The 20,391-nt window shown below is 37.3% G+C and overlaps 1 protein-coding gene across 9 annotated transcripts in view; it reads right to left on the reverse strand.

Moving 5' to 3' along the window:
- The window catches only part of TESPA1 (thymocyte expressed, positive selection associated 1), a 129,298-nt gene that overhangs the window by 21,745 nt on the left and 87,162 nt on the right, over positions 1–20,391 (reverse strand). For 2 of the 9 annotated variants that reach the window (XR_014803297.1, XM_084955843.1), the window contains exon 11: positions 15,872–20,116. The exons of 1 other annotated variant lie outside the window; for it this stretch is intronic. The gene's annotated coding sequence lies outside the window, so the exon portion shown is untranslated. Of the gene's footprint in view, positions 1–3,781; positions 6,368–15,871; positions 20,117–20,391 lie in introns of those variants that run through there. 6 more of the 9 variants (XR_014803295.1, XR_014803293.1, XR_014803291.1 and 3 more) reach the window with 6 other exon arrangements.

Genomic DNA, 20,391 nt, shown 5'->3' on the forward strand with positions numbered 1-20,391 from the left:
AAAGTAAGTGTATGAACTTTTATGTATTTTGGATAGTAAATCTTCATTGGTTATATAATTAGCAAACATATTCTCCCTTTCAGTAGGTTATCTTTTCTATACCTGCTATATTTGCTAATATCCTCATTCTGAGTGGATTTCTTTATGTGGCTCCTGGATTGTCTAGGTTACCTATTTCACAGTGAACTATGTCTGCTGAGGCAGGAAAACATGTAAGAAATTCTCTGTTCTCATTGTTTTTTACTTTCATTTGGTTTTCCACAGTAACTAGACAGAAAGTACTGAGACCACAAGGTATGTACTTATTGGCCATGACCTTGACTTACTTTTTCCTTTATCATACATTCTGCCCAACGTCTTCTTAATAGAAATTATACTGTAAAGACTAAAAATGTTCAACATTTGGCCATGTCCCTTTTTATGGCAGCTATGATCAGTCACTTCACTTTTCCTTTGGAGAATTTCCTAAATCTTACTGAAGCTCGAGATTTAGCCCTGCCTTGCAGATTTACCTGTTCCTCCCTTTCCACCAGCATATTTATTATAATATTTGTTAATCTAAGACTCTGTCTGATACCATGGTAAATATTTTACATATTAAATACAGGTTTAATCTCATACATACTCTCTGAAGTGGCAATTTTTGAAGAAGTGGAAATGGATGTACAGAAATAGTGTGTAGCTTTTTTGAATACAGGGTGTCAATGGCCAAGAACTGTTTTGTATTCAAGTGGTCTAAGTACTGAAGAAGCTATTACCAACATTGCTTTATATCATTTCAATGGCTGGGCCTAATTTGGCATATGATCAAGGAAATGTATTGGACTGCCTGTGGCTAAAAATTTGGCCTATCTTCTTTTCATAAGAAGACTGTCTTAGCGCATATTGTTGGAAAAAAGTCTTGGGATTCCTCTTCCCATGCTGGTTTGCATAGACAGCATTCTTTTGGAGAAAAGTTGATCTTCTCACATGTACTAGGCTCTAGGAGTTCAGATCTCTTTGACTGCTATGAATTTCATGGCATTAGGCAACATTATTCCCCTGGCAGATGGTAAATCAGTGGGTCTCATTCTGTAAATTTCTATGGAACTGTCAGTAATCTCTCTCTCTTTTTAAAATGTGTGTTACAGGCTCGTTTGCATGAACTGCCTCACTCCTGGTGGGTATCTGGTGAAGTCACTGAGCTGCTCAGTCATATGCATATGTTGACCTTTCTGTCTTTGGCTCTGTTGGGCTAGAATGTGCCCACATTTCATCTCACTGGATTGCCTACTTTCTCTTCTCATCTACTATTCTCAATAAATTTATCAGCATTCAAATAAAGCCACATCAAAATTAGACTTTGTTTCTTCTTTCAAAACTACTGAGATAGTAATGGGGAAATCTCAGGGAACAACCAGAGTTAGGGCTGCATTTTATTTATTTTTTTATTTTTGTATTTTCCTATTTTTATTTTTTTTCTCTACTGTATAGCATGTTGACCCAGTTACACATATATGTATACATTCTTTTTCCTCACATTATCATGCTCCATCATAGGTGGCTAGACATAGTTCCCAGTGTACACAGCAGGATCTCATTGGTAATCCGTTCCAAAGCAAAAGTCTGCATCTATTAACCCCAAGCACCCCGCCCATCTCACTCCCTCCCCCTCCCCCTTGGCAACCACACTTTAGAAACTTAAAGTACTAAGCATGGAGCCTCTGCACTAAATAACATAATCTAGGAAATAAAATGTGTGTGAAAGGTGCAAAAGACCCGAGGAACCCAGGCCATAGGCAGTTTAATTCTGGCAAAAATGGTAGTTTTTCCTTCCTGGCAGTTTAATTATTTAATCAATGAAACCAAGTTGGCCAACTCCATCTTTTCTTGAGGATAAATCATCGAGGAAGTAAAGGAATGCACGTAACCCAGTGGAATCATGTTCTCAGCTGGATGTTGGGTAAATACTAAGAGGCAGAGATTTATTTAGAGAATGGCCTTAGCTGGATACCCAGATTTAGGGATTACTTATAGTAAATAAATCCAGAATCTAGAGATTTATGAGCACATTTCAGATATATATTTCTTTTAATCATTTCACATATAAAATTTTATTTTAATCTTATACCAACTTTAGTGTATATCTATATCTACATATATCTTTTTCTGATTGCTTTCCATTATAGTTTATTACAAGATACTGGATATAGTTCCCTTGCAATACAGTGGGTCCTTGTATCAATTTTATATTTAGTAGAGTGTGTATATTAATCCCAAACTCTTAATTTATCCCTCCTTACCTTTCCCCTTTGGTAACCGTATGTTTATCTTCCATTTCTGTGAATTTGTCTTATAAATAAATTCATTTATAATTTTTTTTAGATTCCACATATAAATGAGATCATATAACATTTGCCTTTCTCTGTCTGACTTATTTCACTTGTAGTTTTTAGGTCCATTCATGTTGATGCAAATGGCATTACTTCTTTTTTATGATTCAGTAATATTCCATTATATATGTATTATATATATTACATATATATATATATATTATATATTTCACATCTTCTTTATCCAGTCCTCTATTGATGGACATTTAGATTGCTTCCTTGTCTTGGCTATTGTAAATAGCGCTGCTATGAACATTGCAGTGCATGTATCTTTTTCGAATTAGAGTTTTCTCTAGATATATGCCCAGAGGTGGGATTGCCAGATCACATGGTAACCCTATTTTGAATTTTTTAGGGAACCTCTATACTATTCTTCATAGTGGCTACACCAATTTACATTCCCATGTAGGAGGGTTCCTTTTTCTCCACACCCTGTCCATCATTTATTATTTGTAAACCTTTTGATGATGGCCATTCTGACTGGTGTGAGGTGGTACCTCATTGTAGATTTGATTTGCATTTCTCTAATAATTAGCAATATTGAGCATTTTTTCATGTGCCTGTTGGCCTGTATGTTTTCTTTGGAAAAATGTCTATGTCTTCTGCCCAGTTTTTGATTGGGTTGTATGTTGTTTCAATATTAAGCTGTGTGAGATGTTCGCATACTTTGGAAATTAATCCCTTGTCAGTTGCATTGTTTGCAAATATTTTCTCCCACTTCATAAGTTGTCTTTTCATTTTGTTCATGGTTTCCTTTTCTGTATAAAAGTTTTAAGTTTAATTTGGTCCCATTTGTTTAGTTTTGCTTTTATTTCCACTACTCTAGGAGATGGATCCCAAAAGTGTTGTTATAATCTATGTCAAAGAGTGTTCTGCCTATGTTTTTCTCTAGGATTTTTATAGTATCCAGTCTTACATTTAAATCTTTAATCCATTTTTGGGTTTATTTTTGTAGTGTTAGAGAATATCCTAATCTCATTCTTTTATATGTAGCTATCCATGTAATCACTACTTATCGAAGAGACTGTCTTTTTTCCATTGTATACTCTCCTCTCCTTTGTCATAGATTAATTAACCATAAGTGTGTGGGTTTATTTCTGGGCTTTCTATCCTGTTCCATTGATTTATATATCTGTTTTGGTGCCGGTACCATGTTATTTTGATTAGTGTAGCTTTTTAGGATAGTCTGAAGTCAGGGAGCCCCATTCCTCCAGCTCCATTCTTTTTCAAGATGGTTTTGGCTATTTTTAGGTCTTTTGTTCTAGTTCTTTGAAAAATGTCATTGGTAATTTGATATCAGAAGATTGCCTTGGGTAGTGTGGTCACTTTGAAAACATTGATTCTTCCAATCCAAGAACACAGTATATCTTTTCATCTGTTTGTGTCATCTTAAGTTTCTTTCACTATTGTTTTTGTAGTACAGGTCTTTTGTCTCCTTGGGTAGGTTGATTCCTACATATTATTTTTGATCCTTTGCCAATTTTTTGCCCCTTTTCTTTCTTTCTTTCTTTCTTTCTTTCTTTCTTTCTTTCTTTCTTTCTTTCTTTCTTTCTTTCTTTCTTTCTTTTCTTTCTTTCTTTCTTAGGGCCACACTGTGGCATGTGCAAGTTCCCAGGTGAGGGGGAGGGAGCGAATCTGAGCTATAGTTGCCAGCCTATGCCATAGCCACAGCAATGCCAGATCCAAGCCGCATCTGCTACCTACACCACCACAGCTCATGATAATGCTAGATCCTTGGCTCACTGATCAGGGCTAGGGATTGAACCCACATCTTCATAGATACTAGTCGGTTTTGTTTCTGCTAAGCCACAAGTGGAAATCCCGATCCTTTGCCAACTTTTAACATTGTTATTTATGTTAGTATGCAAAATTCATATGGCAGAAATTGGCAAAACATCGTAAATCAACTATAATCTAATAAAAATTTAAAAAATTCAATCAATGCAGTCTTGAGGAGCTTTCAACCTGGAGCACATGCTGTAGCTCATTCCTGACTTACTCCAAAGATACACAACATGGTCAGAGAATCTTTGCAAAGCTAGCCAAACAATTCAATGAGGAAAGAAGAAACCTCTTCAATAAATGGTATTTGATAAATTTCAACCTATGTAATTCATTCCAAAAATAAATCTAAGATCGATTATAGATATAAACCTAAAACCTAAATAAGAAAGTTACTAGTTATAAACATAGAAGGATATTTTATGAGCTTGTGACAGCTAAAATTTTCTTAGAAGGAACACAAATTATATCAACATTAAAATAAGAAATTGATGAGTTGGACTTCATTAAAATAAAAAATTTTGGCTCATCAAAAACCACCATCAAGAAAAAATAAACAAGCCACAGATTGAGATAAAGTACTAAAAACACACATCTCTGATAATTGAGGAAACTCTCTTATGATTAATAATGAAAAGACAGGCAAAATGGGCAAAAAACCCTGAAGCTACAATTTACAAAGATGTACTAACAGCAAATATACACATTAAAAGACTGTTCAGGTTCATTAGCCATCAAAATGTCAAAGACATACAAAATAAAACATACAAAATGAGATATCACTACATATCCACTAGAGTGATTAAAATGTAAAAGCATTATAGCAGATGTTGGCAAGGATGTGGACCAACTAGAACCCTCATACATTGCTGGGGGGAGTGTAGAATAGAACAAGCACTTTGGAAAAGTAGTTGGCAGGATTTAAAAAATATCTATACTATGACCTGACAATTCCACTTCTGGGTGTTCATTCAAGGAACATGAAACATGCCACAAATGGATTATTCATAAATGACAATTTACGTTAACTCTATTTGCAATTCCCCAATAGTTAGTGAATCTAATTTTTCTTGAGCTTAACAGATGTATAATGATAACTCAATGAGTTTAATCAGCATCTGTTAGTAATTTCAAGCATCTTGTCATTTGCTGGTTAGCTTTTTGGGTTCCCTTTTTTTGTAAGTTGCCTATTCATATCCTTTGCCCATGTTTTTCTATTAAAAGTATGTTTTGGTTGATTTTCTGTAGTTCCTTAATTATTTTTAGTATTGGATGTTTAGTGATTTTAGAAACCAACCTTTGGTGTCAGCTCTGTTAACTTTGCCTCTCATGGACCAGGAAGAGTTGAGGAATGGGCATAATTAAGAAAAACAAGAGAATATTCTGACATTTCCCAGTAGTGAAGTTTTCACCAATTATAGGTAGAAATCTCGACTAGAATAAGCATATTATACACTGGATCTTTTATAGAATATCCACACTATTTATTTGTATTATTCTTTGAAATAATCCTTAACTGGAGCTCCTGCTGTGGCGCAATAGGAATGGCAGTGTTTCTGAAGTGCTGGGATGCAGGTTTGATCCCCCACCCAGCACAGTGGGTTAAGGGTCTGGCATTGCTGCAGCTGGGGCATAGGTCAAAACTGCATCTGGGATCTGACCCCTGGCCTGGGAACTCCATATGCTACAGTGCGGTCAAAAAAAAAAAAAAAGAAAAAAGAAAGAAATAAGCCCCATTCTATAGCATAAACTGTATTAAAAAGAGCTCTTCTTATACAGGACCTATTTGGCTTTTATTTTCAGACAATTTCATTCACTTGAATGATCCCATCCTGGTGGAATAAAGAGTCTCAAAACCCTGCTTACATGGTTTTTCATTAAGTCCATGTATTCCTTAAGCTCATTTGAACAATGTTCTTCCTTCTTCTTCGTCTTTTTAGGCTGCTCCAGTGGCATATGGAGGTTCCCCGGCTAGGGGTCCAATTGGAGCTTTAGCTGCCGAGCCTATGCCAAAGCCACAGAAACACAGGATCCAAGCTGCATCTTCGACCTACGCTACAGCTCACGGCAATGCCAGATCCTTAACCCACTGAGCGAGGTCAGGGATTGAACCTGCGTCCTCATGGAGGCCAATCAGGTTTGTTAACTGCTGAGCTGTGACGGAAACTCTGGAACAATATTCTTGACTTCAGGCTTGACGTACTGAAGATTTTCTGTGGATAAAAGATAGGACATTGAAGCCCCATGCGATGTAGCAGAAATCATTATTTGCCCCAGAATCCATTCCCCTCAGCCAAGGCTTGACGCTTTCATTTCCAACTATCTGAATAGTTCAGCAATAATGCTAGAGGAGAAGTGCCAGAGTAGCTCAAGTGGTGCTTGAGCAGGTTTCTGAATGAAAACTTGGCAGCATGCAGAGTCAACGTCAGTCACCTTCAGTGTGACAATCAAAGGCTGACATGGCAAGCAGAAGGGCAGAGAAAGTCAAGAAGGAGGAACGAGTACTCCTTAAGGATTTTATTTTATTATTTTATTTTATTTATTTATTTTTTTGCTTTTTAGGGCCACACCCACGGCATATGGAGGTTCCCAGGCTAGGGGTCAAATTGGAGCTAGAACTGCCGGCCTACACCACAGCCACAGCAACGTGGGATCTGAGCTGCATTTGCGACCTACACCATAGCTCATGGCAACGCCAAATCCCCAACCCACTGAGTGAGGCCAGGAATTGAACCGGCAACCTCATGGTTCCTAGTCGGATTTGTTTCCTTTGGAACTCCCTCCTTAAGGATTTTATTCTGAGCCTCTGTTTCCTGAAGACTGTTGCTCCAGAGTGTTAGGAAACAGACTCTTGGAATATAATTTTTCACGTGACCTGAGAAAGTTGTACTGAATGCAGAAAATATCTACATAAACAATGAAAATGAGTTAGCAAACCCTGGGATGGAGTTTTATGAGAATTATATACAAAGTGAACATGACAAAGCCACAGAAAGACAAAGAAATGTGCATATAGAAACAGGAATAGTTTCACATGCCCAAAAAGAGAAGCAAAGCAAACAAAAATAAAAAGAAAGAAAAAAGGATATGAGGAGAGAAATAGAGGAACATTCTGAGAGAGAGATGATCAAAGAGAAAACTGAGAAAGATTCTTCCTCTTCTTTGGCTTTACTGGAGCTAATTTTGTTATTATTCAGACTTTTGCGCTTTGAATGGTGGCTTTGACATTTTGGGAACAGGGCCATCTCTGAACCATGAAAAGAATGGTTAAAAGATAGTTGGATGAGCTCGGCTGTAGAGAAAGATGAGTAAGAGCAAAGAAGTATTAATGTTTACCGCTGGCTTACCACACACATGGTTGCTTCTTATAGACCAGCATAAGCGTGTCTATGAGTTCAGAGATGGCTTAAGACTTCTTTAAATGTCTTGTATCTGATTAAGACATGCCCACTCAGGATATTCTCCCCCTGACTCACTTAAATCCAGCTGATTTTGGACCCTAATTTCACTGAAAAATCCATCACCCTTGCTGGTCAATGTAATATTTCAAGGCTGTGTTATCCTTCATGTTTGATGTAATCATAGGTATAACCCAGGTGGTGGTGATCCTAGAGGCCCTGTAAACCAATAAAACTGGGACATACTCTCACACGATGCACAAAAATAAACTCAAATGGCTTAAAGACTTAAACATAAGACGAGACACCATAAAACTCCTAGAAGAGAACATAGGCAAAACATTCTCTGACATCAACCAGAAAAATATTTTCTTAGGTAAGTCTTCTAAAGCAATAGAAATAAAACCAAAAATAAACCAATGGGACCTAATCAAACTGACAAGCTTTTGCACAGCAAAGGAAACCATAAAAAACACAACCTACAGAATGGAAGAAAATAGTTTCAAACTATGCAACCAACAAGGGCTTAATCTCAAAATATACAAAAAACTCAAACAACTGAACAGCTAACAAACAACCCAATTGAAAAATGGGCAGAGGACCTAAACAGACATTTCTCCAAAGAAGACATACACATGGCCAACAGGCACATGGAAAAAATGCTCAATATCACTAATTATTAGAGAAATGCAAATCAAAACTACAGTGAGTTACCACTTCACACCAGTCAGAATGGCCATCATTAGTAAGTCTACAAATAACAAATGTGGGAGAGGGTGTAGAGAAAAGGGAACCCTCCTGCACTGTTGGTGGGAATGTAAATTGGTACAACTACTATGGAAAAGACAGTATGGAGGTACCTCAGAAAACTAAATATATAACTACTGTTTGATCCAGCAACCCCACTCCTGGCATATATCTGGACAGAACTTTCTTTGAAAAAGATACATGCACCCCTATGTTCATTGTAACACTATTTAAACTAGCTAAGAGACGGAAACAACCTAAATGTCCACTGACAGATGAATAGATTAAGAAGATGTGTACATATACACAATGGAATACTACTTAGCCATAAAAAAGAACAAAATAATGTCTTTTGCAGCAACACAGATGGAACTAGAGACTCTCATACTAACTGAAGTAAGGCAGAAAGAGAAAGACAAATACCGTATGATATTACTTATATCTGGAATCTAATACATGGTACAAGTTCTACAGAAAAGAAACAAACTCGTGGACATGGAGGACAGACTTTGTGGTTGCCAGGGGGAGAGGGAGGGAGTGGGATGGACAGGGAGTGTGGGGTTAGCAGATGCAAACTATTGCACTTGGATTGGATAAGCAATGAGATCCTGTTGTATAGCACAGGGAACTCTATCTAATCACTTGTGATGGAACACGATGGAGGATAATGTGAGAAAAAGAATATGTATATATAACTGGGTCACTTTGCTGTACAGCAGAAATTGACAGAACATTGTAAATCAACTATAGTAAAAAAAATAAAAAAAAAAAACCCTTAAAATGGGAGTTCCCATCGTGGCATAGCAGAAACAAATCCGACTGGGAACCATGAGGTTGAGGGTTTGATCCCTGGCCTCACTCAGTGGGTTAATGATCTGGTGTTGCTATGAGCTGTTATGGAGGTTCCAGATGCGGCTCATATCTGATGTTGCTGTGGCTGTGGTGTTGGCCAGCAGCTGCAGCAGCGAATCGACCCTAACCTGGGAACCTCCATATGTCGTGGGTATGGCCCTAACCACCCCCGCCACAGAAATTCAAAGTGGATTAAAGACCTAAATTAAGACTGGATACTATAAAATTCCTAGAGGAAAACATAGGCAGAACACTCTTTGACATAAATCACAGCAATATTTTTTTTGGTTCTACCTCCTAGAGTAATAGAAATAAAAACAAACAAATAAATGGGATTTCATTAAACTTAAAACCTTTTGCACCGCAAAGGAAACCATAAACAAAATGAAAAGACAACATATGGACTGGAAGAAAATATTTGCAAGTGATGCTGTAGACAAGGATTAATTTCCAAAATATACAAACAGCTCAGAGCCTAATATGAAAAAAAACCTCCCAAACAACCCCCAATTAGAAAATGGGCAGAAAATCTAAATGGACATTTCTCCGAAGAAGATATACAGATGGCGAAAAGGCCCATGAAAAGATGCTCAGTATAGCTTATATTAGAGAAATGCAAATGAAAACTACTGTGTAACACAGAGAACTATATCCAGTCTCTTGGGATAGACCACGATGGAAGATAGTATAAGAAAGGGAATGTATATGTATGTATGACTGGGTCACTATGCTGTACAGCAGAAATTGGCACTACATTGTAAATCAACTATACTTTAATTTAAAAAAATGGAAAAAAAAAACCTATAATAAGGTACCACCTCATACCAGTCAGAATGGCTATCATTAAAAAGTTTGCAAATAAATGCTGGAAAGGGTATGGAGAAAAGGATCCCTGCTAAACTGTTTGTAGGAATGTAAATTGGTGCAGCCGCTATGGAGAACAGTATGGAGGCTCTTTAAAAAAAACTCAAGACAGAGTTGCTATATTATCCTGCAATCCCACTCCTGAGCATCTATCTGGAGAAAACTCTAATTCAAAAAAGATACATGCACTGCAATGTTCATAGCAGTACTATTTACAATAGCCAAGACATGGAAGCAACCTAAGTGTCCATCAACAGATGAATGGATAAAGATGATGCAGTGAATATGTATACAGTGGAATGCTAAAACAAATGAAATAATGTCATTTGCAGCTACATGGATGGACCATACTAAGTGAAGTAAGTCAAAGACAAATATTATATGATACCACTTACATGTGGAATCTAAAAAAATGATAGAAATAAATTTTTTTATGAAGGTGAAACAGACTCAGAGACATAGAAACAAATTTATGGTTAATAAAGGGAGTGGGGGGAGAGATAAATTAGGAGTTTGGGATTAACATATACACTCTACTATGTACAAAATAGATACAACAAGGACCTCCTGTGTAGCACAGAGAACTATATTCAATATCTTATAATAACCTATAGAGGAAAAGTATCTGAAAAAGAATGAATATATGTATATGTGTAACTGAACCACTTTGCTGTACACCAAAAACTAAAAGAACATAGTAAATTAACTATACTTCAATTTAAAAAAAATCATTATTAAAAAAAAATCAATCCCCTGCAGTGATACTTTCTAAAGGCTATCAAGTATACATGAACACAAAGGTTAGACCTCACCCTGCGTACCCATGGCCTCCTAACAGTAAACAATGCACCAATCAGATTCCATTGCAGACCTGACTCATGGGGTCAGGGGCAAGTGCACTTGACCCGGCCCCACCAATACATTTTCGGAGGAGATGACCCCTATTAATGCACCATGATTACTTTTAATAATCCAGCCACCTCTTACTCTCCTAAAACTTTTCCAAAAGAGCCATTCGTAGCCTTATCTTGTGGGGACTGCCTCTCATCACTGGACTGGCAGGCACTGTGACAGGTGCTAACGCCCTCGCCCAACAAGATCAAAGATTAAAAGGCATCCAGCAATGGTCAGCCATCCTAAGCAGCCACATGCACATGCTACACCATACTTTAGGTTCTGATGCAACAGCGGCATGAATCACTAGGCCAAATGGTAGTTGGTATTCAACTGGTGTCCAATTTCTTATTTGCTGAAGAGTGTGGAGTCTGGAGTCTGCTTTATAGGACATATCTTGCTGCATTTCCCTTGTGGTTTTTTGTTGATCTACAGCTCACCATTCGACACCCTAGGGCTCCACTTAACCAACGCGGATTTAACGAAGTCATGACATAGGCTGATGCGAGTTGTTTCCTGGTTCTCAGTTCTGTTTTCTCAAGCTCAAGAAAATCAATACAGACTCAGGGCTTAGAAGAGTTAGAAGCCTGACCCTGGGCTTCAGGTGACCTTAGGGAACCATTCTGCCCACCAAATTCAGACCCACATACTTACCACTGTTCTTTATCCTGGTTCATCGCTGCCAATATTGGGCAACACTGGTGTCGAAAGGAAATATTAGCAGAGCAAACTCTTTACAGTCTGCATGTACACAGATCAAACTGTGTTATGTGAGGACAAATGACTCCTGAGAGTTATAGTCAGTTTAAAAAAGAAAACCTAATGGATGCCTTCTTTTAGGATATGCCTTTGTTTCTCTTTCAGCTTCCTAGAAGCTCTTCTGTGTGTCTCCATTTTCTTTATCACATTCTTGATGCATAGATTTCACTGCATGTCTATGGTTCCATTAATTAGGTTTTTTTTTTCTTTTAGAAAGACAAGAGCTTTGTTTTCCCACTTTTTGGGAGAGTCACATTTGCTTACATGCCTTTAAATAATGCAGCAGCTACAATGTGTATTGTGTAATTTAGATATCGATTTATAGCACAATTTTTTTATTGGAATTGTAAAAGAAAAATGAAATTAAATGATAGGATAGCCATATCTAGAAATAGATAACATATTGTATTTGAAACCATTTTCTTTCTACTGTACCATGTAGTGTCTGGGAAGCTGCGTTGTTCATTTTCAGAGAGAATTCACTTTGTTTTAACAACAAATTCAATTGGAGACCAAAGTTATTTCAACATTTTAACTTTTTTTCCCCTATGGGTCACCTTTACAGTCAAGTGGAATCTGATTTATAGCCTTTGGGCTTTGATTCCCCTCCTACTTTATGCTGCTTCTGCTTTCTCAGGGTCCCATCTCAACACACTCTTCTATTCTGTCTCCTAGAAACTCTTTGGTTTTGGTACCACATTTAAATCTAAATTCTTCCTGAAACTTTTTTTTTTTTTTTGTGAGCAGTGATGTAGAAGTCAATTTTCACTTTATTCTAAATGTAATTGTCCCAGCACCATTTATTTAAAAACAAACATTTTTTGACTCCTCTGCATTGCCACCTTTGTGGTTAAAAAATGTACAATTCTTCTATTTTGGTCGTTTATTACATTCTGTTTTCCTACTTGTCTACTCCTGTATAGTACTACACTGTCTTAATTATTAATTAGGTCTTGATATCAGAGCAGGTCTTCTCTGATTTTCTTTGGAAATGTCCTGGTTCTTTTTTTGCTCTTGGTCTTTTATGCACATTATTAGAAATTGCTTATCATGGGAGTTCCCATTGTGGCTCAGTGGGTTACGAACCCGACTTGTATCCATGAGGATGCAGGTTCCATCCCTGGCCTTGCTTAGTGGGTTAAGGATCCAGCGTTGCTGTAAGCTGTGGTGTAGGTCACAGATGCAGCTTGGATCTGGCGTTGATGTGGCTGTGGCATAGGCCAGCAGCTGCATAGCCTGGGAAATATGCCACAGGTGTGCCTCCCCCCAAAGAAATAGCTTATCATTTGCTACCCACCAAATAATCTTCAGAGATTTTTGCTAGTTTTGTCTTGAATGTATAGATTAATTTAAGCAGAATTGGGGTGATTGATCTCTTTTCAATGCTGAGTCTCCAATTCATAAATATGCTATATTTCTCATTTATTTTGGCTTCCTTTATTTATACTCCTGAAGTTTAATAGTTTTCTGTGTGGATGTATTCCACCTATATTTCTGTTTTTCACTTCATTGCCAATACTTGGTATTCTCAGTCTTTTTAATTATTCTGATGAGCTGTAGATCTCACTGTTGTTTTAATTTGCTTTTCTCTGATAACCAACAGTTTGAGCACTTTTTCATACGCTCATTGATTATTTAATTATCTCCTTTTGTGACGTCTTATTCCAAGCTTTCCTAATGGTTCTTCTGGATCATCTTTTTCTTATCAATTTTTTAGGAGGACCATTTCATGGCCTAAATACTAGTCCTTTGTTGGTTATATTTATTGTAAATGTCTCCTCCCATTCTGGGGATGATCTTTTCACATTTCACATTGGATCAGGGGTCAGCAATTTTTTTTTTTCCTAAAAGGTCAGGCTAGGAAACATTTTAGGCTTGCAGGGCATAAGATTTCTGTTACCATTAATCAGTTCTGCTATTGTAGCCCTGAAGCAGCCCTTGAAAACATGTGAATGAATGAATGTGTCTGTGTCCCAAGAAAGTTTTGTTTACATGAAACAGTAGACGCGTTTGAGGGCTGTAGTCTGCTGAAACCTGCTTTGGACAATTTTCTTTATTTATTATAGCCTAATGCATCTGTCTTTTACTACCTCATTAGTTTAGTGTTTCTTATTTAACAAGAATTTGCATATGCCAGCTGTGAAGCACATTTTCTTATGCTATCTTCTAGAAGCCTTATTTCATCTTATTTTTTATATAGCACATCTAAATAGACTACCTATGGAAAATAAACATATATTTCTTTGTATGGAGTGAGGTGGGTGGCAGTATTCATTTTTGTTTATATGACTACCCTATTTTAAAAATTAATCTTTTCCCAGCTTTATTAAAATTAGATGACTTTATGTTTGTAAATTTGTTTTCTGAGCCCTCTAGTCTGCTCCATCTTTCGATTTCTCTACTCTTGCTCCACCCTGGACTATTTAGTACAGTAGCTTTATGGTAAACACTTCACATGAACTATTGTAATTCCTGCAACTTTATTCTTATCTGTGATTATCTTGGCTATACTTGCTTTGTGAATTTCCCTATTGCTGTGTGACAAACACTACAAACTTTTCACGTTTTTTTTGGCCATCTGTCTGTCATCTTAGTATATGTGCTGCCAAAATGAGCACATGTTTTTGGAGAAATGTCTGTTTAGATCTCCTACCCATTTTTTGATTGTTTTCTTCTTCTTTTTTTTAATATTGAGCTGCATGAGTTGTTGGTATATTTTGGAGATTAATCCCTTGTCAGTCACTTCATTTGCAAATATTTTCTCCCATTTTGTGGGTTGTTTTTTCATTTTGTTTGTGGTTTCCTTTGCTGTGCATGAACTTTTATGTTGAATTAGGTCCCATTTGTTTATTTTTGTTTTTATTTTCATTACTCTAGGAAGTGGATCAAGAATGATATTTCTGCAATTTGTGTCAAAGAGTGTTCTGTCTATGTTTTCCTCTAGGAGTTTTATACTATCTGGTCTCATGTTTAGATCTTTAATCCATTTTGAGTTTACTATTGTGCATGGTGTTAGAGTGTGTTCTAATTATATACTTCTACATGTAGCTGTCTAGTTTTCCCAGCACCATTTACTGAAGAGGCTATCTTTCTCCATTGTATGTTCTTGCCTCCTTGATCATGGATTAATTGACCATAAGCGTGTGGGTTTATTCCTGGGCTTTCTATCCTGTTCCATTGATCTGTATATCTGTTTTTGTGCCAGTAACCAAACTATTTTGATTATTGTAGCTTTGTAGTAAAGTCTGAAGTTGGAGAACTTGATTTCTCCAGTCCCAATTTTCTTTCTCAAGAACGCTTTGTCTATTCAGGGTCTTTTGTCTTTCCATACAAATTAAAACATTTTTTTTTGTTGTTGTTGTTCTAGTTCTGTGAAAAATGCCATGGTAGTTTGATAAAGATTGTGCTGAATCTATAGATTGCCTTGAGTAGTGCAGTCATTTTGACAATGTTGATTCTTCCAATTCAAGAGCATGGTATATCTTTCCATCTGTTTGTGTCATCTTTGATTTCCTTCATCAGTGTCTCATAGTTTCAGAGTATGGGTTTTTTGCCTCTTTAGGTAGGTTTATTCCTAGGTATTTTACTTTCTTTGATGTGATGGTAAATGGATTGTTTCCTTAACTTCTCTTTCTGATCTTTCATTTTTGGTGTATAGGAATGCAAGAGATTTCTCTGTGTAATTTTGTATCCTGCAACTTTACCAAATTCATTGATGAGCTCTAGTAGTTTTCTGGTAGTATCTTTAGGATTTTCTATTATAGTACCATGTCATCTGTAAACCATGATGGATTTACTTCTTCTTTTCCAATTTAGATACTTTCGCTTCTTTTTCTTCACTGATTGCTGCAGCTAGGACTTCCAAAACTGTTGAATAGAACTCATTTTCTTCTTGGCAATGGTCATTCTGACAGGTGTGAGGTGATGTCTAATTTTGATTTTAATTTGCAATTCTCTGATGATTACTATGTTGAGTATCCTTTCATGTGCCTGTTGATTATCTGAATGTCTTCTTGGGAAAGCCTATTCGGGTCCTCTTCTCATTTTTAAATCAGATTGTTTGCTTTTTTTGACATGGGGCTATATGAACTCTTTATATATTTTGGGTATATTGACCTATTAACCTAAATTATAATGAAATGATAGCACTACTTAAATTTAACATCAAAAATACATTGTGAATAAAATTAAAACATATGTGTTGGATTGGAAACTTTGTGATTTTTATAAAAGATAAAATATTAATATTTAAAAATATATGATACATTCTTAAACTGATAAGATCATAAAACAGACTAGTTTAAAATATTTGAATAGCAAATCATGAAAGAGGAAATTCAAGTGGTCAATAATTACATACAACATGCTCAAATTTACTTTAATCTGGGAAGTGCAAATAAGCATAACAAATATTGCTTTTGACCTATCTGGTTGAAAAAATTAAATTAAGATACATTCACCTATACCAGAGATGGCTGGACAAATGTACTCCTATATTTTCTTTTAATATTAATTTTAGAGTCTTTTGGGAAAGCAATTTGATACCACAAAAAACACACATATTTAATTCAAAAACCTCTGGTGAACTTTAGTGTTGATATAAAATTTTTGGTAAATAAAAGCACATAAAAAGTGTATCAGTGGGAGTTCCCACTGTGGTGCAATGGGATCAGTGGTGTATATGCAGTGCCAGGACACAGGTTCAATCCCTAGCACAGCACAGTGGGTTAAAGGATCTGGCATTGCTGAAGCTGTGGTGAAGTTTGCAACTGTGGCTTGGATCTGATACCTGGCCTGGGAACTCCATATGCCATGGGATGGCCAAATATATATATAAAAAATGTATCAATGGATTCATGATTGGTAGCAGCAAAAACTAGAAATGACATTAATTCCCATCAACATGTAAAGCTAGAGTCAATTATAGTATAACTAGGTCAACAGAAAGAATGATATAGATTTATAGTGGTTGACTTTGATTACAAGAGATTGAACATAGAAGGAAGAAAGAGTGGTCCAGAATATAATGTCATTCTGGTATATCATTTTGTAAGAAATATATATATGCACATTTTCATACATACATATTTGCATATGGTAATGGGAACATGGAGAAATTCATTTCATATTTGCTTTTTGGTAGTGATAACAGTGATAGTGTGGAATGTCAGGCATGGAGGAGCACATGTTCATATGGGCATAAAAGTTTTTAGAAAATATGTAAGTACCAAAGTAATGCACTTATCTCACTGTAATGGATGGTCTTGTGGCTTCTACTCTTTTACATATACTTCTATTTTAATTTTTATAATGAAAAATAAAAAAATACATAAATGATGGTAAAGGGTGTTAGTAAAAAGTTTTGGAGCTGCATTATGAATTCGAGTTGTCCATTGGACTTAATTTGACATGATATTGATTAGCTTTTTAAGGCTACTTATCTTAAATTATAACCTCACTTTCCACTCTAATAACACTTTCCTTCTTCTTTCTTGTATTATTTATTAGGGCTTATCACCTGACATATAATATACCATTTTCTTCCTTCTTTCCTCTTTTTCATCCTTCTTTCCTTCTTTTCTGTTTACTTTTTATGTATAAATTCCCAGTAGGAATTTATATTAGGCATGCCATATATTAGGAATTTATATTAGGGTTAGGGTTAGGGTTAGGGTTAGGGTTAGGGTTAGGGTTAGGGTTAGGGTTAGGGTTAGGGTTAGGGGTTAGGGTTAGGGTTAGGGTTAGGGTTAGGGTATGGCATGGCGTTTTGTGTGCTTTGCTTATTGCCGTTTCTCTAATGTCTAGCACACAATGGATATTTGTAGAATGAATGAGTCGACTCAAAGGATGCATTAATCAACAAATATTACTTTAGTTTTCTATTGTCTTTCTCTTTGATTTTGAAAAGTTTCACAAGACATATTTAAATGCAGAGAAATCATATCCAGTGTTGGGCTCTCTCTCTCTACGTGTTATCTGACTGATGTACATGTGCAGGAGGGAGGCTCCAGCTTGAAGAATGCTCAGCCTGAATCACAGAGGATGGCTCTTTGATTAGGCTGCTCAACCCTGATTATTCTCCACTGAGGAGACACAGGGCTGAGCAAGCTTCCCAGGTCTCTGAAAGCAGCCCTGCAGACTAGAGGAAATCAGGAAGGCTTGGTGGGGGGCTTCTGCAGTGTGTCAGAAGGGCTGGTAAAATCATGGTGCCACTCTTTCTACAAGGTAAAGGGAAGCCTGGAGGAAAAGTTGATGCCTGGAAAATATTTAATATGCAAAACTCTTGAATGAAATCCTATGTCAGTATCAAGGGATTGATGTCATGATCTTTCCAAGAGCCCCTGGTTGTGGTATTGATTCAACAGTACCAACATTCCTGCCATTAACTAACCTGGATTCTGATCTGGCAGCTTCTGCCTATATAATGTCAGGACATGGAATCCTGAACCCAGAGTCTTTCCTCCCTCTGGGCTTTTGGGCTTTGCTATCTGTGCTCCCTGCTCTTCAGTTTACCATCATGAAGCTCTTGGTGGCCCTGGCTCTGGTGGCAGTTTCCAGTTTCCTGGTTTCTGGCCATAAGTAAAGATTCTTAACTTAAAGTCTGGAGGAACATTACACCAGGCTATGAACCTCGTGTGGAGGAGGGTTTGGGGGAGGCTAGAATGCTGGCACCTCCTGTCCCCTAATCCGCTCCTCTATTCCATCACCATTTTCACTGACCGCTCATAATAGAGGTGAATCTACCTTTAGGCTTTTTGTTATTCAGTCAGATCTTTGTTCAGTAATAACCTTGGAATCCAACTTCATGGTAGAGTCAGCAAGATCTGTTTAAGAATAGGAGTTCCCGTCATGGCTCAGGGGTTAGCGAACCTGACTAGCATCCATGAGGACACAGGTTTGATCCCTAGCCTTGCTCAGAGGGTTAAGGATCTGGCATTGCTGTGAGCTGTGGGTAGGTCACAGATGGATCCTGCATTGCTGTGGCTGAGGCGTAGGCCAGCGGCTACAGCTCTGTTTGGACCCCTAGCCTGGGAACCATATGCCATGGGTACGGCCCTTAAAAAAAAAAAGACAGAAAAAAAAGTTAATAAAGGGTTATTTCAGGAAAGCTAAAGTGACAACATATTATGTTTTTGGTAGAGTTTTGTGGGTTTTATCTTTTCTGGTCATCTCAGCTGATGTCAAAGATTCCACGGGGGATAGGTTATGAGAAATCCTAAGCATAATTCTGGGAAAGCCATATTCCAGATTCTAAAGTTCATGCTGAACATAGAAAATCTGCTTCATAAATGTTATTAGAAAACACAAAGTCTTTTGATAAATTTATATATATTGGGGGTTAATCATTTATTTTTCCAGCAGAGAGAACAGGAAATGTGCTCTAATGTTGTGGCCTAAGAATTCTTGGGAGGTACATGTAAAGTCTCTCTGGTTCCCCTAAATGGAAAGGCTGAATATATGCCAATGTGTAAATGAGAGGCCAGTTGGTCCAGAAAGAAGGAAGGGAATATACTCCCTGAAAGTGTTCTGGAAATAAGGGCATCAGGACCACATGGGAGGGTAGGATACAGGATGTGGAAAGTAGGGGTCAAGTAGAAGAAGGGCTCTAAGCATTGCTCTTTGTAATGGCATCTATGCCTTATTCCCAGGTTAAGGATGTTTTCCTTTTTAACCTGAAACCCAAGGTTGTGGACCAAAGTTCCTAGTCATTCTTGGACTCCTCCCGTGGTGTCCTGCCCATTCTATGCTCTCTGTGTTGAGCTCATGCAGGCATTCTCACGATCTCTCTTTTCAGCCTCCCCAGCTTGGGGACTTGTATTCTCTGGTCACGAGGTCACTTACTCTAGTCTGAGCTCACACACAGTGCTGGGTTTCCTACATGCCATGTTGGGTCCAATTTTAAAAAGTATTCTCTCCTCCGAGTGAGAACTGAGGCAGCCTCATTCAGAGGAGAGAATGGACATGGAGAGTGTGGACATTGAGATGGCTCTGCCCAGGTGCTGAGATGGTTTTAGCTCACAAATGCAAGGTATGACTCTTATTTGTTAGTAGCTCTGTAAGGAATCATCATTCTTATAACCTCGGAAAGTTCCCTTTGAACACGGGGTGTTTGATAGATGTTTGCCGATTTTTGTCATTATCAGAATAGTAGCAATATTTCCCATTATCTAAAATGGCTCTCACCATTACTGCTCTAATAGGTGGGGTCCAATTCCACACAAAAAGTGAGAAAAACACACCTACCTTTCAGTCCAGAACCCAAGAAAGGAGATTTTACTGCATTCAAAAAAGGAGATGCTATTACTCTAATTTGGGATGCATCATTGTATTCTTTTTTCTCTTCTCCTCATGCTGCAATGGAAAATGGGCATTTCTAAGTTATTGCTTGGAAAGGTAGCAGAATGTCAGTCCACATGGGATTTACTTCTTGCTTCTGAGGAGTGGTCCCTGTGAATAGAGACATATGTGGATTTGGTCTTTTGTGTTCATGGTGGGTATAAATATTTGCCTGTCTTTTCCAGTGGTATCATGGCCCTTGCAGGAAAACCCTAAATTCTTTCTGGTCCACCAAGGACAGGGCTAGGAGAATGAGACAGGAGGAGAGTGGGTAGCCAGGTTAAAGGTTGGACAGAATCAATGATATTTGCAGAGGGGAATTGGGAATGTACACTCAAGCTTGGGTGGGACAAATTTTGTTTCCCTGAGGAAGAGTTAAATGTCTT

Source organism: Sus scrofa, chromosome 5 (genome assembly GCF_054392235.1).
Source record: "Sus scrofa isolate SSC_HxYL_T2T_F1_AM1 chromosome 5, Sscrofa_HxYL_maternal_Yorkshire_Landrace_v2.0, whole genome shotgun sequence".
In the NCBI taxonomy this organism is placed as follows: domain Eukaryota; kingdom Metazoa; phylum Chordata; class Mammalia; order Artiodactyla; family Suidae; genus Sus; species Sus scrofa.